General features: G+C 42.0%; 1 pseudogene; it reads right to left on the minus strand.

Annotated features, from left to right (window-relative positions):
• Positions 1-654: 654 nt before the first annotated feature.
• The window catches only part of LOC123848735 (armadillo repeat-containing protein 10-like), a 46,883-nt pseudogene continuing 20,818 nt past the window's right edge, over positions 655-26,719 (minus strand).

Here is a 26,719-nt window from a genome sequence, read left to right on the forward strand (position 1 = left end):
TATCAGATTGTAAAAATTTGCCAATCTGGAATGTGGGTAATGATCTCCTATTATGGTTTTGATTTATATTTTCCTGATTACTAATAAGGTTGAGCTCCATTTTGTATGACGCTTGGATATGTGGAATCCCTCTCTTTTGAAGGAACTGCAAATTGTTCCATTTTTCTGCAAAGGTGTTGTCTGTCTTCTTCTTACTGATTTGTTTCTCATGATTTTGATTCTCATTATTCATGGTATTTGTGTTGTATAACTACTGTCATGAACAGTGAATTAGCCAATGCTGAACCATGCTCTTAGGAAAAATAGAGGATTAAGTTCCTGTGAGTCGCTGGTCACGTTTTCATCAACTGAAACACCATTTGTGTTATAGGTTCATTTGCCAATGTAAACCAGCCAGACTCATCAGCATTGGAAATCTGCTCTTTCAATTACCCTTTCCCTGTATAACCCTTAACATACATTTTAAAATTCCTCTGTAACCTCCCCATCTGCCTCACCTATGAGTCTAGCTTTTTTCACACCATGTTGCCTTTTGAAACTTGCAAGCCAGCCAACCAGGATTAGTCAAGAAGAGTTTAATATTTTCCTGACCCTGGGCAACATGAATGTACATTTCTTTGGTGTTTAGTCTCACAACTGTCCTCTATGCTTTCATTAACTTGTTGTCATCTCATCAATCCACAAATGTAGCCACTTTTCCATCTCTTCCATAGCTTCATCACGCACTGTAGCCATTACTTTATCACTTTCCAGAGCTGCCTCATGGAAAGATTGACGAATTTCCTCTTTCTCTTTCTGAATATACCTGTGGAACTGTATAAAACTTCTGGACATGAGGGATTCCATTTTGAGAAAAGCTCCATTTTCCTTCCTAAAACAAATGGCTAATGAACTCTTAAACAAGCAAAAAGACTCTTGACTGGGCCAGAAGCAGCAATTGTTCCTGAAGTCTGCTTATGGACTTTCTGAAGACAGAATAGTTGATCAGGGTGTCACCAGCAGCTTAGCCTGTTAGTGCCAATGACAATATATTTTTTGTCTCCTATCCTAGTCATGTAATTGCCTCCCTCCTTTCTCTTCTTCATAAAAACCTCTTGCTTTTACCCCATAGGTAGGATACTTTTCTGGCTACTGCTGGAATTGTGCTCCCCAAATTGCAATTCTTTGATCCCAAGTAAAGACTTGTTTTCCTCTCATTGTTGCTCTTACTTTTAGACATTCCATATTGTTTCATTAACCTTGAACTCATGGCCAACAACACTCATGCCTGAACAAAGCTTATTAAGACTCATATTTTCTCTGTGATGGACTTCACAGCCTTCTCAGGAACACTAGACATCACTTCAACGCTGCTGGAGGCCATATTAAACAGCAAAATCACCAAAAACAAGCAAAAAAAATTAAAAAATGTGGCACTCAACAGACCTCGAAAAGAGTACTTGTTTATGGTATGAGAGCTGAGACAAGAAGGTAGAGCATTGCCTTGTTCAGTGTCACCTGGCAATGTATGTACTGAGTGATTCAAATCCGCTGCTCTTCCCATGATCATGAATGTCTACAAAGTACTGCAAGTATTGATTTGGGGATTAGAAATACATTTTAGTGAGCAGACAGATTCGCAAATACAGAACAGGGGCTGTGTATGTTGATGTACAAGTATACTTTGTTTTATTGTGCTTTGCTTTATTGCACTTCAAAGATAATTGCATTTTTTTTTAGATTTTATTTATTTATTTGAGAGAGAGCACGCTGGAGAGAGAGAGAGAGAGAGGGACAGCGCGAGCATGCGCAAGCCCAGGAGCAGGGGGGAGGGGCAAAGAGAGAGGGAGAAGCTGACTCTCAGCTGAGCAGGGAGCCCGTGTCTATCCCACGACCCTGGGATCATGGCCTGAGCCGAAATCAAGAGTTGGACGCTTCACTGACTGAGCCACCCAGGTGCCCCTAAAGATTTTATTTTTAAGTAATCTCTACACCCAACGTGGGGATCAAATCTACAACCCTGAGATCAAGAGTCCCATGTTCCACTGACTGCACCAGCCAGGCGCCCCAGCATTTTTTAGTAATAAAGTATTTTTGAATTAAGGTATGTACCTCTTAAAGACACAGTGTTATTTCATACTTAGTAGACTACAGTATAGTGTAAATATAACTTTTTAAAAAGTTTATTTATTTATATTTACATCATCGCTACACGCAATGTGGGGTTTGAACTCATGAACCTGAGATCAAGAGCAGAATGCTCTTCTGACTGAGCCAGTCTGGTGCCCCCAAACATAACTTTTATATGCACTGGGAAACCAAAAAATTCGCTTGATCCACTTGACTGTGATATTTGCTTTATCGTGGTAGTCTGGAACCGAATCCACAGTATCTCCAAGGTATGCCTGGATGTGTGTGCAAAGAAGTCAGGGTTAAGTTTAACTTTTTTTCATTTTTTCCCTGTGGATACTAAGTGTCTCAGCACCATTAGAAAAAAATTAACCTTTCCCCCACTCTGCAGGACTATTTTTGTCATAAATCAAATATATATTTATGCAAGGCTCTATGTGATACTGTAATTTATAATGAATATATTTGATCTCCCTCTCATCTCTGGCACAGAGCTCCTAAAACCCTGGGAATTTCCTAAGTGCTGAGAACCATAAAGGTGTCTTGTTATGTTAATGAGGTCACTTTTGGAAAGCCCCTGGGTAACCTAAAGATGGGGGCTGGTTGCTAGAGGAACCAAGTGAGATTAGAGGGTAGGAACTTTCAGCCCACCCCCTGACTCGGGGGAGGGGAGCGGGGGAAGTTGAACCAGCCAATGACGTAATCATGCCTCTGTCTCGAAGCCTCCATCAAACCCAAAAGGAGGGGTTTGGGAGGGTTTCTGGGTTGGTGAACACGGGGACATTTGGGGAGAATGGCGGCCTGGAGAGGGCAGGGAAGCTGTGTGCCCTTTCTCCAGACCTCGCCCTGCCTCACTCTTCCACCTGGCTTTTCCTGAGTTACATCCTTTTATAATCAACCACTGATCTGGTAAGGAAAATGTTTCTCTAAGTTCTGTGAGCTGCTCTAGCAAATTAATTGAACCTGAGGAAGGGTTGGTGGGAACCTCTGATTTATACTAGATCTTAGCCAAAAGGCCGAGAAGCGATTTATAGCGGCTTAGTCCCAAGCACATGGGCTTGCGAATGGCGTCTGAAGTCGGGGGTGGGAGTGGGACAGGCTTGTAGGACTGAGCCCTTAACTCGTGAGGGTCTGACGCTCTCTCCGGGTTGATAGTGTCAGAATTGGGTTGAATTGTAGGACTCCCAGCTGGAGTCCGGAGAATTACTTGTTGATGTGGGAATCCCCACTCCGCACACATTGGAAATTGGTGACCTGAACCTTTATACTCTATTTCTACCTTCTCTTCTCAGTTCTATCCATTTTACTATCCCTACACTAATATCTCACTGCCTTAATTACTATAATTCTATAATTATTTTTGATATCTGGTAGTCCCAAGTCCTTACACTTCAGCTTTTTCAAAAGTGCCTCATTTTTGCCTCTTTGTGTTTCTATGTATATTTTAGAATCATTTTGTCAATTGCCACAAAAATCTGTGTAGATCCATTGATTAGGTTTTCACTCAATTCATAGATCAATTTAAGGGTAATTGATATTTTACAAATATTAAGTTTTCCAGACCATAATACTGAACATTGATTTAGGTCTTCTTTAATTTCTCTCAATGATGTATTCTGCACAGAGGTCTTCACCTGTTTTGTTATGTTTAATTTTAGATAATTGATATACATTTTTTCATTATATATATATTTTAATGTAAGTTCAATGCCCATCTTGGGGCTTGAACTATGACCCCGAGAACAAGAGTCACATGCTCCACCAACTGAGCCAGCCAGACACACTGATAATTGATATTTTTTATGGCCCCATAGACGTTATCTTTTTAAATATCATTTTTTATTTCCTGATGGTACATATAAATTCCATTCTCTTACGTTTTTATTATGGAGAACTTGCTAAACTTGCTTATTCTGATAATTTATTTCTATATTATTTTGTATTTTATGTGCATAATCATATAATATATGTATAATGTCATCTTTTCCTTTCTTTCTAATGAATAAAACTTAACCATGCCGGTTAGAACCTCAGTACAAATGATCAGTTGAAGTGGTGGTAGTGGACATCTTTGGGTTGTTCCAGATTTCAATGGAAATTGTTCAGTGTGTCACCATAAAGTGTGTTTTGTAGCTGTCAGCTTTCAATTAAAGGAAGTTCTTTTATAGGTATTTAGCTAAGTGTTTTTATTATGAATGTGTTATTAATTTTATCAAATAATTTTATTCCACCTATTTTAACAATCATATGATTTTCCTTTTTTAATATGGTAATCTGGGTACATTACACCAAGTAAAATTTTAAAGTGAAACAAAACCACCATTTGTGAAGTACCTCCACAATGTAATGATGCATCATCTTTTTGTGTGTGGGTGATATTTTGTGAGGTCTTTTACTTGTATACTTTTGAATGAGATGCAAGCGTAATTTTCCTCTCTTATACAACTCTTGTTAAGAGTCTGTTAACAAGGTGTTAGACTCATTGAATGAGTTGCAAATTGTACCTTCTTATTCTGTTATTAGGAATAATAGTTTGTGTAATGCTGGAATTACTGTTTTCTTGAATGGTTGGTAGAACTACCAGTGAAGTTCTTTGCACCTGCAGCTTTCAATGTAGGAAGATTATTATTATTCCTAATGCAAGTTATTTAATAATTATAGAACTATTCAGTTTTTTTTTAAATTTTTTAAAAAGGTTTTATTTATTTATTTAATTGACACACACAGAGCGAGAGAGAGACAGCGTGAGAGGGAACACAAGCAGGGGAAGTGGGAGAGGGAGAAGCAGGCTTCCCGCCAAGCAGGGAGCCTGATGTGGGGCTCGATCCCAAGATCCTGGGATCATGACCTGAGCTGAAGGCAGTTACTTAACCAACTGAGCCACCCAGGTGCCCCAGAACTATTCAATTTTAAAGATTTTATTTATTTATTTATTTATTTATTTATTTATTTATTTATTTATTTAAGAGAGGGAGAGAGAGAGAGAGAAAGAGGAAGAGCACAGAGGGAAAGTGAGAGGGAGAAACAGACTCCCGGCTGAGCAGAGAGCCCTATGCGGGGCTCCATCCCAGGACCCTGAGATCATGACCCAAGCCAAAGGCAGACGCTTAACTGACTGAGCCACCCAGGTGTCCCTAGATTTCTTTGATTTTTCTCTATTTCCCTATTTTCAATTTCATTGATTTCTTCTCTAATATTTTCTATTTCTATTTTCATGCTATTTTTAGACTTATATGTTCTTTTTTTCCCTTTAGTTTCCTAGGATGGAACTTTAAATTAAAGATAATAGATCTTTGTTCATTTCTTTTTTTAAAAGATTTTATTTTTATTTATTTGTGAGAAAGAGAGACTGAGAGAGAGAGAGAGAGAGAAGGAGCGCACAAGCAGGGGGAGTAGCAGAGGGAGAGGGAGAAACAGGTTCCCCGCTGAGCAGGGAGCCCATGTGGGACTCGATCCCGGGACCCTATCCCGGGACCCTAGGATCATACCTGAGCAGAAGGCAGACTCTTAACCAACTGAGCCACCCAGGCATCCCTATCTTTGTTCATTTCTAATATATGTATTTTATGTTATATAAATTTTCTTTTTTTTTAAGATTTTGTTTATTTATTTGACAGAGAGAGACACAGCGAGAGAGGGAACACAAGCAGGGGGAGTGGGAGAGGGAGAGGCAGGCTTCCCGCAGAGCAGGGAGCCTGATGCGGGGCTCGATCCCAGGACCCTGGGATCACGACCTGAGCCCAGGGCAGACGCTTAACGACTGAGCCACCCAGGCGCCCCTATATAAATTTTCTTCTAAACTCTACTTTCTATGCATGTCACAAAATTTGATCCGTTGTATTTTTATATTCATTAGGTTCAAAATATTTTTTAAAAATCTCTTAAGACCTCTTCTTTGTTCATTGTGGTATTTCAAAATGTGCCTTTTAATTTGCAAATATTTGGAAACTTTAGAGCTCTCTTCCTGTTACAGATTTCTAATTTGATTGCTTCGTGGTATGAAAACATGTGTTGTATGGCTTCTTTTATTAGGATTGGTTTCCGGAGATTTACCTTGTTCCTTTGTTTAGAATATCTTTGATTGTTCATTTTCCTTGACTCTCTGTGTTGGCGTCTGTGCATGAGACAAAGCAGGCACTTCTCCCAGTCTTCACTGACTGGCCACATTAGGCACAAGATTCCCATCAGTCAACCTGTCACAGGTTCCGGGGGGCCTCTAATAACTCTTTCCTTCTCCAAGGGGAAACCAAGAGTTGGGATTTTCCAACTGCTCACTCTGCTGAGCAGGGGAAGGCTCAATGGCATTTACCAGCCCAAGCCACAGCCTCTCTCCCCTGGGTGGGTAGAAAATGCAGGTCCTGTTTGAACTCCAGGACTGGTAAGACAGACGCTAGTTCTTTGGACATCCCTGGAGAAGGGAGGAAGCTGGACGCACGGATCAACTCTTTCCTTCCCCAGAGGGAAGCTGAAAGCTGCTTTGTTTGTTTTTTTTAATCCTCTCACTCTGCTGAGCAGAGGGAAGAATCTATGGTTTCTACCAGCCCAACCCATTGCCTCAGTTCTCCCCCTGGTAGCAGACTATGCTGGTTGTTTTAGAACTGCAGGATGTGGGGGCACCTGGGATCTTGGGGGGCGGATCTGGTCAGTGGTCTCAGCCAAGTCAGTGGGGGTGGGGTTGGTTGATTGAGCCCTGTCTCTGGCTCAGTGCTCATCGAGGAGTCACTTGGCCCTCTCTCTCCCCTCAGCTCATCCCTCCCTCACCCTCCCACCCCTGTTCTCTTTCTCAAATAAATAAATAAAATCTTAAAAAAAAAAAAAAAAAAGAACTGCAGGGTGTGTTAGAACTGCAGGACTAGCAAGACAAATGAGTCCTCTCTAGGGAGCCCCCTTGAAGAGGGTTGGGCTGCTGGATGTGTGAACCAACTCCCTCCCTCCCCTGGGTGAAGCTGGGAGCTAAGGGATCTCTTTCTGTCGGTATGGTGCTGGGACTGAGTCAGGGACTCCAGTGAGAGAGTGTTCCAAATCTTCCTACTGGCTTCAGTGAGTCTCATTCTGCCTTCTCCTGAGTGCAGGAGACTTTCAGTTAGTATCTAGATTTCTTGCAAAGGGTATTTGTCTGTGAATTATGGTGGAATTGATATGTTTGTGGACTTCCTACTTCAATATCTTGCTGATGTCACTTCATATGATTTTTTAAAAAGGGGATATGGTGTGTTTTATGGCCCCAAATGTAGTTTATCTTGGTGAATTGTATGGGTAACTTGAGAAAAAGATGGATTCTCTTATTGTTGAATGGATTATTTTATAAATCTCAGTTAGATCATGTTGATTGATGGTGCTGTTTATGTCGTTTACACCCTACTGATTTTCGGCCTGGTTGATCTATCAATCGCTAATATAGGAGTTTTGAAGTAAACAAGAATTCACAGTTGCCCATTTCTTACTCTTTGCTTTGTCTTGACCAAAATTTAGTCAGGCTTCTCTCCTCCCTAGGGCCACTGGACTTTGCTTGTCCCCAAGCTTGAGCAGGCACTAAAATGCAGAACATCTCCTCTTATCAGTTTATTTTGAGAATTGGCTGACCACAGTGAGACACTTTTCTTGTCAATCTTGCTAGATATTCCTTCTCATTTGTCCAACTTCCCCTTAGATACTGCTTACATTTTTGTTTGATTTTGAGATGCTTGCAGCTTTCTGAAATAGGGGTAGATGTCCCTATTGCAATAGTCTTTCTTCTGAATAAAGTCTCTCCTTATCTAAGTCCAGATTTGTTTTTATTTGACAGGAGTATCCAACTCCAATACATGATTTGTTTATTTCTTCTTACATTTTTATCAGTTTTTTTCATGTATTTTGACAATCTTGTTAGCAATATACACATTTAGGATCAATTATGTCTTTCTAGAGAACTTAACTCTTTACCACTACGTAATGTCCCTTGTGATGATTAATTTTAAGTGTCAATTTGGCTAGGCCATAGTACCTCAGTATTTGGTCATACACAGTCTAAATGTCCCTGTGAAGGTATTTTTTAGGTATGATCAGCATTTAAAACAGCAGACTTGGGGCGCCTGGGTGACTCAGTCAGTTAAGCGTCTGCCTTCTGCTCAGGTCATGATCCCAGGGTCCTGGGATCTAGCTCTGCATGGGCTCCCTGCTCAGTGGGGAACCTGCTTCTCCCTCTCCTGCTCCTCCTGCTTGTGCTCTCTCTCTCTCTCTTTCTCTGTCAAATAAATAAAATAAAATAAATTAAAAAGCAGACTTTGAGTAAAGCAGGTTATGTCCCATAACATGGGTGGGCCTTATTCAACCAGTTGAAGACCTTAGGACAAAAATAAGAGAGGTCTCCTGTGATCATTAATTTTATATGTCAACTTGACTGGACTGAGGTATACCCAGATAGCTGCTAAAATGTTACTTCTGGGTGTGTGTGTGAGGGTGTTTCTGGAAAAGATTACCATTTGAATTGGTAGACTGAGCTAAGAAGATCTCCCTTCCCACTGGAGGTGGGCATCATCCAATCTGTTGACAGCTGGACTAGAACAAAAAGTTAGAGGAATGGCAAATTTGCTCTCTTTGTTTAAGCTGAGACATCCATCTTCTCCTGCTCTTGAACATTGGTGCTTTCAGTTCTCAGGATTTTGGACTTGGATTTACACCATTGGCTTCTCTGGTTCTCAGGCATTTGGACTTGAATTGAATTATAGTACCAGCTTTCCTGGTTGTGCAGCTTACAGATAACAGATCAGGGCGCTGCTGGGCCTCCATAACTACGTGAGCATATTCCTATAATAAATTTCTTCTATCTATCTATCCGTCCTATTCTGTTGGTTCTATTTTTACTAAGGTGGTTCTAGAGGAACAGAATTTTAGGGATGACCTTTCTGAATTGGTTCTGTTGTTTCTGGAGTTGATTCTCTAATCTTACTAGATTTAAAGACACTAGTAACTCTATTTCCAGTAGTAAAGAGAGCACTGGTAGTCACCCCATGAATTGTTTATAGAGATAAGCAAAATATCTGCATTGAATACTCCTGATTAACCACTTATAAAAAGCATCTTGTCTGTTACCATTCAGGTGTTCTTGTCAGTTTATGGCTCCAGTGGCTTCTGCTACAGGTTAGCAGTACTTTGTTATGATTAACTGTATTTGCCGGTCTTTACAGATTTTGGGGTGGAGGTTTGCCCTGATACCTCAGTACTCTGAAGGATTTAAGCAAAGTCATTGATTTTCAATTGGTTCAGCCTTTTTCTTTTTCTAAGAATGAAAATGGCGGGGCGCCTGGAGTCAATGGAACATGTGACTCTTGATCTCGGGGTTGTAGGTTTGAACCCCATGTTGGGTGCAGAGATTACTTAGAAATAAAATCTTAAAAAAAAGAATGGAAATGACAACTTTTAAGTCCTTTTCACATCAGTGCTGAAATCAGAAATCTATCAACTTTATTATTTATGTCAGAGGACCAACTTTTGGGTTTTGGGGGGCCCTTGTTACTGTGTATTTGTTTGCTATTTTTTTAAAGAATTTATTTATATATTTGAGAGAGAAAGTGAGAGAGAGAGAGCACAAGCAGGGGGAGAGGCAGAGGGAGAGGAAGAAGCAGACTTCCTGCTGAGCAGGGAGCCTGACAGGGGGCTCTATCCCCCCGGGACTCCAAGGTCATGACCCAACTCCAAGGTCATGACCCAACTCCAAGGTCATGACCCAAGCCAGAGGCAGACGCTTAACCAACTGATGCACAGGTGCCCCTGTTTGCTATTTTTTTTTAAAAAGATTTTATTTTTAAGTAATCTCTGCACCCAACATGGGGCTCAGACCTACAACCCCGAGATCAAGAGTCACACACTCCACCAACTGAGCCAACCAGCCGTGCTTGTTTGCTATTTTATTAATTTGGCTTTCATCTTTAATATTATCTTCCATTTATACTTTTGGAGTTTATTTTTCCATTTCTTTTCTAAACTTATTAAGTAGATGATTAGTGCATTAGTTTTCATCCTTTATTCTTTTCTAACATATGCATTTAAGGCATAAGTTTCCTGCTAAGCATGGCTTTGTCTTCATCCCACATATTTAGATACAGTATTTGTATTAATTTATACTTCAAGATAGTTCTAATTTCCATTAAGACTTGTTTACCCAAAGATTTTTAAAATGTACTTTTTATTTTCTAAAGACATGAGAATTTTCATTTTACCTTTTTGAAATTGATTTCTTTTTTTTTATTCTTATGTTAATCCCCATACATTACATCATTAGTTTTAGATGAAGTGTTCCATGATTCATTGTTTGTGCATAACACCCAGTGCTCCATGCAGAATGTGCCCTCCTCAATACCCACCAGGCTAACCCATCCTCCCACCCTCCTCCCGAAATTGATTTCTGACATAACTTTGTGATTACAGAGAATATTCCATAATTGAAATCATTTGATTTTTACTGAGGCTAGCTTTGTGGCCAAAGATACAGTCCATGTTTGCAAATGTTCAGTGTGCAGTTATTAGAACTTGTATTCTTCAATAATATGCAGCAGTTATGATATTTAAATTGCTAATGGCTTAATTCTAATGGTTGGTACCTTTACTAATGTTTTATCTGCTTGACTAATCCATTACCGAGACCAGTACTTTCTGTTTGCAAATTTTTTAATTTCTCATTATAATTGTACTAATTAACCTTTTATATATTGTGGTCCTATTCTTAGCACAAACAAAATGACAGACAGCTATTATATATTCCTGATGGATTAAGCCTTTTATCATTATGAAGTTAAAATCTTTATCTCTACTAATTCATATTGCTGTAAATTTTATTTTATCTCATGTCAATATAGTCATGCCAGTTGCAATTGCAAAGGTACTTATGTGCTTTTACATCTTTGGAGTCAAGGTTCCATAGGAAGGAGAGTGCAGTAAGAAGAAAATGATGGCCATGATGACAGTGATCAAGTTGGTGAATGCTGGACTGGAAGTGAGAGCTGATTACATGTCTTTCATTGCTATACCTTTGCTTCATCCTGGGATCAGAGTACAACGGTCTAATGGAATTCATCAGTTCAAGTGAGAAGCCTTCATTAAGACTAGACTAATTTTCTATTCATTCCACAAACATTTATTGAGTTCCTGTACAGGTACTCAATAAATACATGTACATATATAATATAATAATATATGTACATATATAATATAATAATATTATATATGTACATGTATAATAGATACAATAAGTATATACATCTATAATATAATATTTATATTATAGATGTATACTATGTAGGTACAATACAGGTACTCAATAAACATATATATATATATATAAAATATATATGCACGTGTGTGTGTGTGTGTGTAGAGAGAGCACGTGCACGCACACCGGCACGTGGGACATGCCAGGAATGAACAAGGGACATAGTCTTTAAGTACTTAGATCATACCAGTCCCTTTTGTTCTAAGGGAATTAAGGCACAGAGAGGTTAGATGACAGGCCCAAAGCCAGACTCCTAAAAAGCAGTAGATGTAGGATTTTAAACAAAACCTACCCGCCTCCACTTTCTCTCCTAGGGTATACTACCTCGTAATGTCATGAGAAAAAGGAAAGAAAAAAAAAAAAATTAAAGCGTTACGGCAGTCTGGAGGAGGAACTGATGAATCCTTTCCCCGGGGGTCAGAGAAGGTCTCGGTTGGTTGAGGGGGCTTTGATTGGCGAGGGATGAGGCGGGGCCGACGAGCAGGTGCAGAGGCTGTTGAAGGTTGGGGAAGCAGCGCGAGCAAAAGCCGTGAGCAGTGAGTGTGCGTGAGGTTTCCGGGAAAGGAAGCGGCTGGCTCCTGTGCCTGGAGCCCAGCCTGGGTGGGGTGTGAGGGGAGTGGTGCGAAGTCGCCCCGGAAGCAGCGTGGGGCTCCAGTGCGGAGCCCCTTGGAGCGTCGTGCCGGGGATTTCAGATTCCCTTACGTCTGTGCTGCCAACCGAGGGCGGGGGGAGGACGTGAGCGGCGGGAGCCTCGAACAGGGCTGCCGCGGCAGCGAAGACGAAAAGGCTCACAAGAATCCGAAGATGGCTTTCTGGCACAAGCGACTGCACCTCACGACTGCTTGGAGACGGGGCTGGGAGGCGAAGGAGTCGGGGTGCTGCCGAGGCGAGGCTCGGGTTTGGGTGAAGAGCTGGCTCATCCAGCTGCGTGCAGTTCGCCCGGCATTTCCTGAGCGCCTCTGTGCCGGGGCGCCAGCTGACCGAAGGGCCGCCTTGGGGCTTTTTAATGGGTAAATTTTTTATTGCGCCATCACTGATGTGTAACATTATATTAGCTTCGGGTAGACAACGCAACGATTCGCTCCTTGTGTATAATGCAAAGGAAGTGATCACCGCAGTAAGTCTGGTTAACGTCCGTCACCACACGTAGCTACAAGTTTGTTTTCTTGGGATGAGCACTTGGAAGATTGATGCTCCGAGCAACTTTCAGATCTGTAATACAGTGCTATTAGCTCTAGTCGCCATGCTCTACGTGACACCCCCGTGACTTCTTTATTTTATAACTGGAACTTCGTACCGTCTGACCCCCTTCACCCATTTTGCCCCCCACCATAGGCAACCACCAGTTTGTTATCTGTATCTGTGGGTTCCTTGTTATGTTGTTGTTGTTGTTGTTGTTGTTAGGATGCCACATATGAGTGAGATCGTACGGTATTTGTCTTGCTCTGACTTATTTCACTTAGCATAATGCCCTCAAGGTCCATCCCTGTTGCTGCAGAAGGCAAGAGCTCATTCTTTTTTATGGCTCGGTCATCTTCCATGTTTTTGTTTTTGTTTTTTAATCCCTTCATCTGTGGATGCACACTCGGGTTGTCTCCATGTCTTGGCTGTTGTACATGATGCTGCAGCGAACATGCGGGTGCATGTGTATATTTCTGAGCTAGGGTTTTCATTTCCTTCGGATAAATACCCAGAAGTGGAACGGCCGGATCGTTGGTTCTGTTTTAAAGTTTCCCCCCCCCCCCCCAAATACAAAGGGGTTGATTCACTTCTGCCCTCAGTACAAAGTATGAAATGGACCCGCCCCCCACATTTTAAACATTTTGAGGAGCCTCCATACTGTTTCCCACCGTGGCTGTAGCCGTTTGCTTTCCCACCACCGTGGCTGTAGCAGTTTGCTTTCCCACCGACAGTGCACAGGGCTTCCCTCTTCCGCCACGGCCTTGTCAACACGTGCTACTTCCTGTCTTTTTTCGAAATAGCCGTGCTGACCGGTGTGAGGTGATGTGTCATTGTCCTTTCATTTGCATCGCTGTCTACCTTCCGAGTGTGTGTCCTCGTCTGCAATACGGGCATGCTGACAGTGCCCCCTTCGAGGGATTATCGGGAGGGCCAAAGGCGGGACACGTGCCTTGCAAGCTCCTGGCACCAGTGAAGGCCCCGTCAGGACACGGGAGTTGTCATCGTTATGGTGAGAAGAACCCAGTGTGTGCTGGGCCGCTCGGCTTATGGGAAAGCCCAAGGGCGAGGGTCCGCCCACGGTAAGGAGCAGGAGGTCAGGTTTCATCACAGACTCCGGAGGATCTTGTGGCCCTGGTGCCCGTGATCATCTCCCTGAAGCCGTCCCCGAGTTTGCGCATCTGTACGGTGCTTTGGGACCCTCGCTGCCCATTCTGTGGCGCTCCGGGCCCTCTGCCTGTCAGGGCACAGGTGCAAGTCGTAAAAGCTGGAGCGACTGGACAGGTCCTGGGCAGCCGGGCCTGCACGGCCTTGATCCGCGAGAATGGCCCTGGCTGCAACCCCAGGTGGGGCCAGGTGGGCTCGCGCCGCCAATCAGCAGCCTGCCTGAGCCTGAGCCGTGCCGCTGGGAAGCCTGCAGCCACCCCGCCTATGACACGCGCCTGCCATTTCCAGCCTTGCGCTCCGGTCCTCACATTCCCGGGGGCAGGTCTGTGCACGTGCTAGCCTCGGACTGCATCCGCGTGCGATCCCTCTCCGCGGCAAGCCTTCTGAGGGGCCGTGCCGACTGCTGAGGGCATGCTGCCCACGGCAGCTCCGGCCTGGGGACTCCCTTGCCGTGGTCCTTTGCGAGCCGGGGCCGAAGGAGGCTGTGCGCACCCGTCCGAGCGATGCGACCCGACGCTGCCTGGCCACGCGCCTCGCGGCCGGTATCCGCGCCGCCTCCTCCCGGCGCACCTCGGGCCTCGGCGACGTTAGCCCCCGAGGAAGCAGAGGCCGAGAGGTTAGGGACTGTGTCCCCAGGCACGGGTAGCAAGTGGCCCCTTGCTGGAATTTGAGCCTAGGTCTGTGGACTTCAGAGCCCAGCCCCGGCTTCACGCTCGTCATCAGGTTTCCTCCAACTTTTCCCAGGGCGGCATTTTCATGTCCGGTGGACAGCACACAGTTGATGGGCACAAACGCTTGGCTGTGTCAGGATGTCGCCCCCCCCCCCCCCACTGCCGTCACAGTTAGGACAGCCCCCGTCTGCTGCCCCACGATAAGGGAACAGTGAAAGGTGACGTGGTGTGACGTTTGTGATTCCTGTGACACGTGTCGGGAAAAGGCAGTCCTTTTTGTCCCTTCCCGTCTGCTCCGATCATCACGTGGAGACAGTGTTTTCCTCCTGCGGACCTGGAAGTTAGTGGAACTTGAGCTTGACTCCCAGCTCTACCACCTCATAAGTGCGTGTGCAGCCTTTATCCCTTACCTCCCTTTATCTCTTGGGGTTTCATTTCTTTACCCGTGTAACTACCGGTGGAGCAAATACTGATGACTACCTGCATCCAGTTGCCACAGGCTGCTTTGTGCTAGAGATGGAGATGGGGCAATGAACACATGGTGTCCCCGTTCTCATGGATTCCCGGGCTTGTGAGGGAGACTGACCAGCAAGTGGACGATGATACAGGGGCGTGAGAAGTGGAAAAACATGCAGTCCTGTGACGGTGTGGGAGAGAGTCGACCGGACTCGTATCCTCCTGCCCCTAAGCCGCCCCTTCTTGAGTGGCTTCATTCTTCCCCGTTAAAGCATATCTCCTCCACCCACAAAAGTCCTTTCCGGGGGGGGGGGGGGGGCGCCCGGGTGGCTCAGTCCGTTGAGCGTCCGGCTCTTGCTCTCTGCTCAGGTCATGATCTCAGGGTCCTGAGATGGCGCTCTGTGAGGAGCTCAGTGTCTGCCTGTCCCTCTCCCTCCCCCTCTGCCACACCAACCCCCCCCCCCACGCTCTCTCAAATAAATAACTTTTTAAAAAGCCCTTTCCAATTTCCATCTCCTTCATTGACCCTATCTATGTTCTGTGATCTGTTCTTTTTTTTTTTTTTTTTAAGTAGGCTCCACGCCCAGCGTGGAGCCCAACATTGGGCTTGGACTCATGACCCTGAGGTCAAGACCTGAGCTGAGATCAAGAGTCAGAGGCTTAACCGAATGAGCCACCCAGGAGCCCCTGAGATCTGTTCTCTTTGAGCCTCTATGACGCACCATCCCTGTCTCTCACAGCTCTCCCTTGCTCATGCCATAGTATACCATATTTTCCATGCAGGCGCCATGTCTGATCCATTGGTGTGTCTCTCACAGCTCAGTGCCTGGCCCGGGACAGGAGCTCAGTAAACAATCAGGGATTTCTACTGGGAAAGGGTTGTGAAACGGTCTCTGCCGTTGCCATAAGGTTCTCTGGTGAGGGCATTCAGTGCAGGGCTGGCTAGGGCTACAGTGAATTGTTGTTGCCAGTAATGGGAGTCAGTAATGGGATACAGATGTCTTCACGACTCGAATTAGTTGCTTCTGGTGTTGACCTCAGGGGATGCTGTTGCCATTTGTAATCCTAGTTCTTGTTTGGAAACACACCCACAATTTTTCTAAATACTTTTTAAAAAAGGATTTATTTATTTATTCGAGAGAGAGCAAGTGCATAAGCTGGAGGGGCAGGGAGAGGGAGAGAATCTCAAGCAGACTCTGCCCTGACTGTGGAGTCCGATGTGGGGTTTGATCTCACGACCCTGAGATCACGACCGGAGCTGAAACCAAGAGTTGGACGCCTAAGGGACTGAGCCACCCAGTCGCCCCTCACCCACAATTTTTCGGATGATCATGTTGATCCTGGCAAAATGTAAGCATCTTCTCATGGAAAGACAGAATAAATTAACTGCAGGCTTTTGTTCAAACAAGTCGTTATTCGTGAACATCACATCTTCCTCTATCATCGCCGGCGGTTAATTGTCTTTCATCCCGGAGCCGAGCTTAGCCAGGTGAGAACTTTGCTGATTGTAAGCCCAGTTTTTGGAAATCTGGAACTCTCTCTGCCTTGACTTTCCTCCTTCTCCTGGAGTGCCCCCAGCAGAGCATGTGGTATCCACGTTCCCCTGTTTGACATCCTGGCAGCTTTCGCAAACGATAGCTCTTTTTTTTTTTTTTTTTAATATTTTATTCATTTATTTGAGAGAGAGGGAACGAGAGACAGAGAGCAGGAGAGGGAGGAGGGTCAGAGGGAGGAGAAGCAGACTCCCCGCCGAGCAGGGAGCCCGATGCGGGACTCGATCCCGGGACTCCAGGATCACGACCTGAGCCGAAGGCAGTCGCTTAACCGACTGAGCCACCCAGGCGCCCCCAGCAAACGATAGCTCTTGATATTGATTGAACTGAAAGGGCTTCAGAGGGAGTGTGTGAGTCCCACGTGAAAGATGGATTGTGTCGTCCGTGGAAGGAACAAAACGGCTCTGTTAGAGACGGAGGTCTGTGTATGTTCACCCAGCTGCACGGTGCAGCACGCCGTGGTGCTGAATGGCCATGTGAGAGAGACCGCCACCCTCATTCTTCCTATCCTTATATATGCCTGTGTTAGAAAGGTATGCTTTATAAAGTGCGAATGGTCTCCAAATAGAAAGCACTGTACAAAATAAAATATGATATTCATGTGTCAGCAAATAGCAGGAAAAAGCTGCATATTGTGTACTGATTGGAAAGGCAGTTCTAAAGCAAAAGTTTTGATGCAGCTTAAAATGTTACTGAGGTAGTGAACTCAACAGTCTTTAAGTGCGTCTGACAAATGGGTTGACATCTGCAAAGCACACCTATTCAAAATAGCCGTTAGTTGGGAAGAGGAAAGTAAACCACGGTCAGTATGAAGGGCTGTTTTTCAAGCCCAAGGCGGACAGCGCAAGAGTGATGTGGGGTATGCGAGGAGCGGTGGGGATCATCTTTTATGCCAGCCTGGCCGTTGCTGGCTTTATGACATTTCTGCTTGGTATTATAATTCCCTGAAATTTACAGTTTAATTAAGGCTATAGAAATTGATAGAATGACTTTTTAAATGTCAAACAGTTTAATCTTTATAGTTAAAAAGAAAAACCTGCTTGGTTCGATACACATCAGTGCAAGGGACAAGACACCTCAGGAGTTCACCCTGGACAGAAACTGTGGACCATGTGCCTCAGTTTCTCTATCTTTGAACTGACCTTCAAATGGTGTCTTTCCATTTAGAGTTCAGAAGACCTGGGAAACATAATTGAATCTAAAACATGGGTAAAACAGGAAGCTCTTCTCATCAGGACGGGTGTGGGGGTAAGGAAAAATGTAGGGGCAAATTACATTCTAATGATTTCTGATTTGTCCTATGTTAGGTTCTACATTGTCACTGATAACATGACAAAATTAAAATAGAGGTAAAATATGCTAACTATATACAGACAAAAAGCTGTTGTGCTTAGAATGATGTTTATTGAAATATAATTGACACACAACAAACTTTTAATAGCACAATTTTCTTTTCTCCCTCAGAATACCTCAATACCTAGCGTTGTTTCCCGGAAAAGATTCCCCAAATAGCCTTTATGGAATAAAAGTTTGTTTTTTCAAGTTGTCAGGCCATGGGGTTAAAAAAAAAATCCCAATGCTTTTTTTCTCTTTCCTTGATGTGTACAATTGAAGGTATTTCTTATTGCAAACTAATATTTCCATTTATCATGTGACATTAAAGCATTTTTCATATTTGGCATAGTAATAAAGGATCATACTCCTTAGCCTTAGGCATCTGAGAGGGAAAAAACCTGAAGATGTTGAGCATTGTAGAAAATGTCTGAAAATTCGGAATGCTTATATAAAGTTCCTGATGATTAGTGATGTTGAGCATCTTTTCATTGGTCTGTTGGCTATCTGGCTGTCTTCTTTGGACAAATGTCTGTTCATGACCTCTGCCCATTTTTAATTGGAATATTTGCTTTTAGGAGTTGAGTTGTATCAGTTCTTTATATATTCTTGAATACTAACCCTTTATTGTATATGTCATTTGCAAATATCTTCTCCCATTCAGTAGGTTGCCTTTTAATTTTGTTGATTGTTTCCTTCAATGTGTAGAAGCTTTTAATTTTGATGTAGTCCCAACAGTTTATTTATTTTTGTTTTTAAAGATTTTATTTATGAGAGAGAGAGTGAGAACAAGAACAGGAGGAGGGGCAGAGGGAGAGGGTGAGAATCTCAAGCTGGCTTCATGCCAGATGTGGGGCTTGGTCCATGACCCTGATATCATGATCTGAGCCAAAGTCAAGAGTTAGATGCTCAACTGACTGAGCCACCCAGGCAACCCCCAATAGTTTATTTTTGCTTTTGTTTCCCTTGCCTCAGGAGACATACCTAGAAGGAAGTTGCCATAGCCAAAGTCAGAGAAATTACTGCCTGTGCTCTCTTCCTGAATTTTTATGGTTTCAGATTTCACATTTAAGCCTTTAATCCATTTTGAATTTCTTTTTGTGTATGGTGAAAGAAGGTGGCCCAGTGTCATTCTTTTGCATGTAGCTGTCCAGTTCTCCCAACACGATTTGTTAAAGAGACAATCTTTTTCCTGTTTGATATTCTTTCCTGCTTTGTTGAAGGTTAATTGCCCATATAATTGTGGGTTTATTTCTGGGTTTTTTATTCTGTTCTATTGATCTATGTGTCTATATTCTTGTACCAGTACCATACTGTTATGATTACAACAGCTTTGTAATATAACTTGAAGTCTGGGATTGTGATACCTCTAGCTTTGCTTTGCTTTTTCAAAATTGTTTTGGCTATTTGGGGTCTTTTGTGGTTCCATACAAATTTTTAGGATTTTTTTTGTTCTAATTTTGTGAAAAATGCTCTTGGTATTTTGATAGGGATTGCATTAAAGATGTAGATTGCTTTTGGTAGTACAGACATTTTAACAGTATTTGTTCTTCTAATCTATGAACATAGAATGCCTTTTCATTTCTTTGAGTCATCTTCAATTTCTTTCATCAATGTTTTTTTTAATATAGTTTTTCTTTTTTTAAGTGATCTCTACACCCAACGTGGGGCTCAAACTTACAACTTCAAGATCAAGAGTCGCACACTCTACTGACTGAACAAGCCAGATGTCCCTCTTTCATCAGTGTTTTATAGTTTTCAGAGTACACGTCTTTCACCTCTTTGGGTAGGTTTATTCCTGGGTATCTTATTATTTTTGGTGCAATTGTAAATGAGATAGTTTTAATTTATCTTCTGCTTCATTATTAGTGTATAGAAATGCCACAGATTTCTGCACATTGATTTTGTATCCTGTGACTTTACTCAATTTATCAGTTCTAGTAGTTTTTTGGTGGAGTCTTTAGAGTTTTCTATATATAATATCATGTCCTCTGCAAATAGTGACAATTTTACTTCTTTACCATTTTGGATGCCTTTTATTTCTTTTTCTTATGTAATTGCTGTGACTAGGCCTTCTAGTACTATGTTGAATAAAAATGGTGAACATGAACATCCTTGTCTTGTTCCTGACCTTAGGGGGAAAGCTCTCAGTTTTCCCCATTGAGTATCCTTTCCTTTGTATGGGAAAATTTCCTATGGAATAAAATTTTTCTTTGTATAGGAAATACCGGCGCCACAAACCCAACACTGAGTAGACTGCTCTCTTGCTAAGAAGCTTGGGGTGGAGCAGTGTCCTTCCGAGTGTGAGGAGTGGGAGTGGTCCACCTCCACAGGCAGGCAATAAAGGGGAGCATTGTCTGTAGAGAATTTTAAAGCAAGAATAAAATTGAGTAAATGTCAGGCTTTTTATTTTTATTTTTATTTTTATTTTTTTAAAAGATTTTATTTATTTATTTGACAGAGACACAGCGAGAGAGGGAACACAAGCAGGGGGAGTGGGAGAGGGAGAAGCAGGCTTCCCGTGGACAGGGAGCCCGATGTGGGGCTCGATCCCAGGACACTGAGATCATGACCTGAGCCGAAGGCAGGCGCTTAACGACTGAGCCACCCAGGCGCCCCATTGTCAGGCTTTTTTAAAAAAATTATCACCATGCTACAGCATTTCTAAATAATGCCAGTGAGAAAATAATCTCCTGTTCCCCAAAATCTTTTCCAAAGTTGTTTTGTGTTTCTCATAGAAAATACTATTTTAATCAACAGCTTTATTAAGATGATTGGCATGCAAGAAACTGCACAAAGTATACAGTTTCATTATTTTTGACCTACATATTCACTGGTGAAACCATCACCCAAATCCAAATAACGAACATATCTGGGTCCTCCAGAGAACAACACAAATGTGTTTCATAAGCCTAGGTGCCAATGGGAACAGATCAAAGAGTTTCAGGGAAACTGCAGTATATTCTAGAGCCAGACCTAAGCTGTAGGCATGCCTGAAGATGTGTTGCTACTCTGACATCTCGAATTTCTGTACCAACATTGCATGCGTGCATGGTGCCCCACACATCCAACACTGCTATTCCTAATCATGTTTCCGTCTTCCAAGATCATTTGACATAGCTTGAATGCATAGATAGCTTTATTTTTTATTAAGACACATAAATATTTGAGCCTTGTATTTCTTATATACCTTCTTGTAAGCACTAGAATTTTATGTTTTAGTCAGGTTTTGCTTTGAAATTTTGCTTTCATATGAACACTCAGCTGAAAAATACTTCATTAGTTAACTATTAACAAAAAACTGATTTGTAGTTTTTTTTTTTTTTTTTTTTAAGATTTTATTTATTTGACAGAGAGAGATACAGCGAGAGAGGGAACACAAGCAGCGGGAGTGGGAGAGGGAGAAGCAGACTTCCCGCGAAGCAGGAAGCCTGATGCGGGGCTCGATCCCAGGACCCTGGGACCATGACCTGAGCCGAAGGCAGACGCTTAACGACTGAGCCACCCAGGCACCCCTTGTAGTTTTTTTTTTTTTTTTAAGATTTTATTTATTTATATGACAGAGAGAGACAGCGAGAACAGGAACACAAGCAGGGGGAGTGGGAGAGGGAGAAGCAGTCTTCCTGCTGAGCAGGGAGCCCGATGTGGGACTCGATCCCAGGACCCCGGGATCATGACCTGAGCCGAAGGCAGACGCTTAACGACTGAGCCACCCAGGCGCCCCTGATTTGTAGTTTTATTTTTTATTTATTTTTGAAGATTTTATTTATTTATTTGAGAGAGAAAGCAAGAGAGCACAAGCAGGGGGAGTGGCAGAGGGAAAGAGGAAAGCAGGTTCCCTGCTGAGCTGGGAGCCCGATGCAGGGCTCCATCCCAGGACCCTGGGATCATGACCTGAGCTGAAGGCAGACGCTTAACCGACTGAGCCACCCAGGTGTCCCTTATTTGTAGTTTTAACTCTCAAAGTTCTCTTCATAACTGCCTTGACATTTTGGTTCTATTAATTTTATTTTGATTTTTTGGGTTTGTTTTCATTTTTCATTTAAGACCATTAAATTTGAATTTGCTTTGCTCAGGGGAAAAAGTAAACACTTCTTCAGTTTATTCATGCCTCTTGGTAATACTTCGCTCCCCCCTTTCTCTGCAATTCCATCTATAAGCAGCCACTATTCTGCTTGAGGTCACCATTTCATAGTTTTCATTTAATATAATCTTATTTAGGGGCGCCTGGGTGGCTCAGTCGTTAAGCGTCTGCCTTCGGCTCAGGTCATGATTCCAGGTCCTGGGATCGAGCCCCGCATCAGGCTCCCTGCTCCGTGGGAAGTCTGCTTCTCCCTCTCCCACTCCCCCTGTTTGTGTTCCCTCTCTCGCTGTGTGTCTCTCTCTGTCAAATAAATAAATAAAATCTTTAAAAATATATATATATATATAATTTTATTTAAATGGAATCATACAATGTTCACTATTTTTGTCTGGCTTTCTTCACTTGACATAATTATTTTGAAATTCTTTCACATTGAGTGTATCAATAGTTCATTACTTTTTGTTGTTGTTGAAGTAGAACTGACATACAATGTTACATTAGTTTCAGGTGTGCAACTAGTGATTCAACTTCTCTATAGGTTATGCTATGCTCACCACACTGTAGCTACGATTTGTAGCCATATAATGCTATTACAATACCACTGTTTTCCCCACGCTATACCTTTCATCTCTGTGACTTAATTCTTTTTAACTGCTGAGAAGAATTCCACTGTAGGGATATTAACAACCTGTTAACGAATATTTGCTTTGTTTCCACTTTTTTTTTTAAAGATTTTATTTATTTGACAGAGAGACAGTGAGAGAGGGAACACAAGCAGGGGGAGTAGGAGGGAGAGAAGCAGACTTCCCGTTGAGCAGGGAGCCCAATGCGGGGCTCGATCCCAGGACTCTGGGATCATGACCTGAGCCAAAGGCAGATGCTTAACGACTGAGCCACCCAGGCGCCCCTGCTTCCACTTTTTGACCAAAAAAATATAAAAGATAAAAATATGGAATGTTTGGCTATCCTAAATAATGAGTGCTAATAGGCCTGGGATTTTTTTTTGGAGTTTGAAAATGTCCTGGAGTTAAACAGTGGTGATGATGGCACCACCTTGTGAACTTACTAAAACCCACATGATTGTACCTTGTAAAAGGACAAATTCTATGGTGTGTGAATTATATGTCAGTGGGAAAATGCATATTCTTTGAATTATTTTACTTCCAGATGTTTTTTTAAGGAGATAATTGTACACATGTCCAAAAATTATGTGCAGGGATGGTCAGGACAGTATTTTCTTCAATATTGAAAAATTTGTAGTAAAGAATCGGGACTGGATGAATATAATCCCTGCATATCTATCTGCAATGTGGTTGTATACGGCACTAAAAAAAGAAATGTAGATGCTAAATTTAGTTGCCATGGATTGATCACTTGTTATGTGCCAGGAATTGTGCTTTGTGATTTACAGATATTACTTCAGTTAATCGTTACCCCCCCATGTGGGACTCGAACTCACAACCCTGAGATCAAGAATTGTATGCCCTACTGACTGAGCCTGCCAGGCGCTCCTCTTATAACTCTTTTAAAGGCACTAGTCTCATTCATGAGGGCTCTACCCTCATACTAATTACCTCCCAAAGGCCTTACCTCCTAATATCATAACATCAGGGTAGAGGGTTTCAACATATGAATTTGGGGAAAACACATTTACTCTGTAACATTCTGCCTGTAGCCCCTCTAAATTCCTGTCCTTCTGGCATGCAAAATATGTTCATTCAATCCCCTGACCCCAAAAGTCTTAACTCATTCCAGTATCAATTCTAAAGCCTAAAGTTCAAAGTCTCATCTAAATGTCACCTACATCATATATGGGTGAGATCCAAGTTAGGATTCACCCTGAGACAAAATCCCTCTCCAGCTGCGACTATGCAAAGCCAAATAATTTATAGTCTTCCAAAATACGATAGTGGGACAGGCATGAGACAGACAGTCCAGTTCCAAAAAGGAGACTTAGGAAAGCAAGAAAGAGTGATGGGTCCCAGGCAAGTCCAAAATCTAGCAAGGCAAACTGCATGAGATCCTAAGGTTCTAGAATAATTCTCTGGCTCCAGGCTCACTAGAGCAGCAATTCAGCCTTCTGGATCCACTGGGGTAATGGTTTGTGGTTCCAGGGATGGCACTTTTCCTCCTGGGGTGCCTAAGAAGTAAGTGGTTCACTTTCATACTAATTTCCCTATCCAATGGTCACTTGGCCACATGCTTAGTGTTCTCATTTTTGCAATACTGATAGGCTGAGAATTTTTCCCAAATCTTTACACTGAGCTTCCTTTTTGCTTACCGATTCCATCCTTAAGTCATTCCTATCTTTGCATCTGCCTTCTATCTTCTATCTGCCTCTTGCTAGAGGCAGTCAGGAGGAGCCAACACAAATGAGTATATTTCAGTAATAATTTCCCTTGGTGTTTTCAAGGCAAAGTTATGCAAGTTTGCTTACAACTACTTAACATGTTTTATATTTTAATGGCAACTGATAAAACTTTACACTAGCGAATGTTATATATTGTGGCTTGCAAACTCTTTTAAAAATCATACAATCTTGAAAACTATTATAATATTTGAGATAATTTTTCAAACAACATTATGTTAATGGAAGAATGCATACTTGCTGTAGTCATAATCTGTAAATGGTTTAGTTTGTATGCAATACTTGGAGTAGTTTGGAGGAGAACAACTAATTATAGTTTGCAATGTATTAAAGTCACAGATATTAATGCTTTCTCTTTTATTATTGAAATATACTCATTTGCTTTCATTAGCATGATTTCTATTTTCTCCTTCACTGACAGTTGTGCAAATTAAAACATTAATTAAAAGAGAGGTAACAGTATTTTTTAATTTTTTTTTTAAAGATTTATTTATTTATTTATTTGACAGAGAGAGACACAGCGAGAGAGGGAACACAAGCAGGGGGAGTGGAGGAGGGAGAAGCAGGCTTCCCGCTGAGCAGGGAGCCCGATGCGGGGCTTGATCCCAGGACCCCGGGATCATGACCTGAGCCGAAGGCAGACGCCCAATGACTGAGCCACCCAGGCGCCCCACAGTATTTTTTAATTTATTAGAGTTTTAAGGGTATTAGTTATCTTCTTGAAAATCAAACATACACCTGAAATGCTAGAACAGGTTGTTGTGATTTCATGGTTGCATTTACAGAATTCAACACTTTGGAAACTTTGGCAATTTCCATAATATTTGAATCTGGTTTAGTGGTATTTTTCACATACATTTTTTTTAACCATATATAATCATAAATGTCCTTCCATGAAAATCCATGAGAAAGTACTCTTGGGGACAAACATTCTTAGGAAATTGTGTTCTGTTAATTATACTTCAGCCTTTCTTCTGAATCTGAGAAGCCAAACAGTGTTTCAGTACGTTGTTCCCAAGCATATTTTATTTTATTATTTTTTTAACGATTTTATTTATTTATTTGAGACAGGGAGAGAGAAAAAGAGAGAGAGAGAGAGCATGAGTGGGGGGGAGGGGCAGAAGGAGAGGGAGAAGCAGACTTCCTGCTGAGCAAGGTGCCCGACATAGGACTCCATTCCCAGGATCCCAAGATCATGACCTGAGCCAAAGGCAGAGGCTTAACTGACTGAGCCGCCCAGGTGCCCCACCAAACTTATATTTTATGAAAATAATTAATTTACTTTTTAATACTTTATAGTATTCACTTGAGAAGCCCATGACTATGCTCCAGCAAATAACTGTATTATCAGCTGAGGAGTTCTGCAGAGGTCAGTTGTTGGTGATGGAATATGTTCTTTTTTTCTCTTCTGAATACCAAAGCAGGAATTTGAGCCCATTTGTGTGTGAGAACTTTGAGGGTAGCATGGGGATTAAATGAATCTGCAAACCTTTTGTGAGTACCAGTTAGCTAGGTTGACTTCAGCCTGGTATGGTAACCTCTTCTCAGATGATAGGGACTTGGCTCTGGAGAAGAAGGAGTCTAACTGAAATCATTACAATCGCTTGGCATACAAATAAGTGTCATTTCATGTGCGCCACACAAATTACTTTGCTATATGGAATTAATATTTTAAGTTGCAAAGTTTGCCATTTTGTTGAGTTAGGCTCTTTATTATTCACCTCCTGCTTCTTTGGGTGTAATTTGTATAGTTTCTTAAGGAGGGAATTTTTATCAAATTTTCAGACGTTTTATGTAGTACTTTAATGCTCTGAATTTTTATTTAATCACTGCCTTGGCTGCATCTCACAAATGTTCATATGTTATGTTTTCATTTCCATTCATTTCACAATGCTTTCTAATTTTCCTTTTGTTTTCTTCTTTGACCCATGGGTTATTTTGAGGTGTGTCTTTCAGTTTCCAAGTATTTGTGTGTTTTCCAGATTTTTGTCCATTTTGTAATTTTAACTTCATTCCTTTGTTCTCAGAAATAATATTTTGCATGACTTGAATTCTTTTAAATTCATTGAGCTTTCCTTATGGCCCAGAATATAGTCTCTACTGATAAAGGTCCTATGTTCAATTGAATAAATGTGTATTCTAATGTTGGGTGGAGTGTTCTATAAATGTCAATTAGAGGAAGGTAGTTGAGTGTTGTTCAGGTCTTCTATCTCCTTACTGATTTGCTTTCTCATTATTCTTTCCAATGATTGTATCCATAACTAGGAGAGGAGTGTTGAAGTCTCCAAATGTAATTACAGATTTGTCTATTTATTCTTTTAGGTCTATTATTTGAAGCTCTATTATTGGGTGTATATGCACACAGCATTGTTATGTTGTCTTGGAGAGCCAACCACTTTATAAATAGTCAATGTCCCTCTTTATCTCTGGTAATATTACTCATTCTGAAGTCTAGTTTATCTGATATTAAGGTAGCTACTTCACCTTCCTTTATATTTTTTTTTAAAGATTTTATTTATTTATTTGAGAGAGAGAATGAGATAGAGAGCATGA

This window comes from Mirounga angustirostris, unplaced genomic scaffold (assembly GCF_029215605.1).
Source record: "Mirounga angustirostris isolate CCGP_5_RB_7025 unplaced genomic scaffold, mMirAng1.0.hap1 SCAF_11, whole genome shotgun sequence".
In the NCBI taxonomy this organism is placed as follows: Eukaryota; Metazoa; Chordata; class Mammalia; order Carnivora; family Phocidae; genus Mirounga; species Mirounga angustirostris.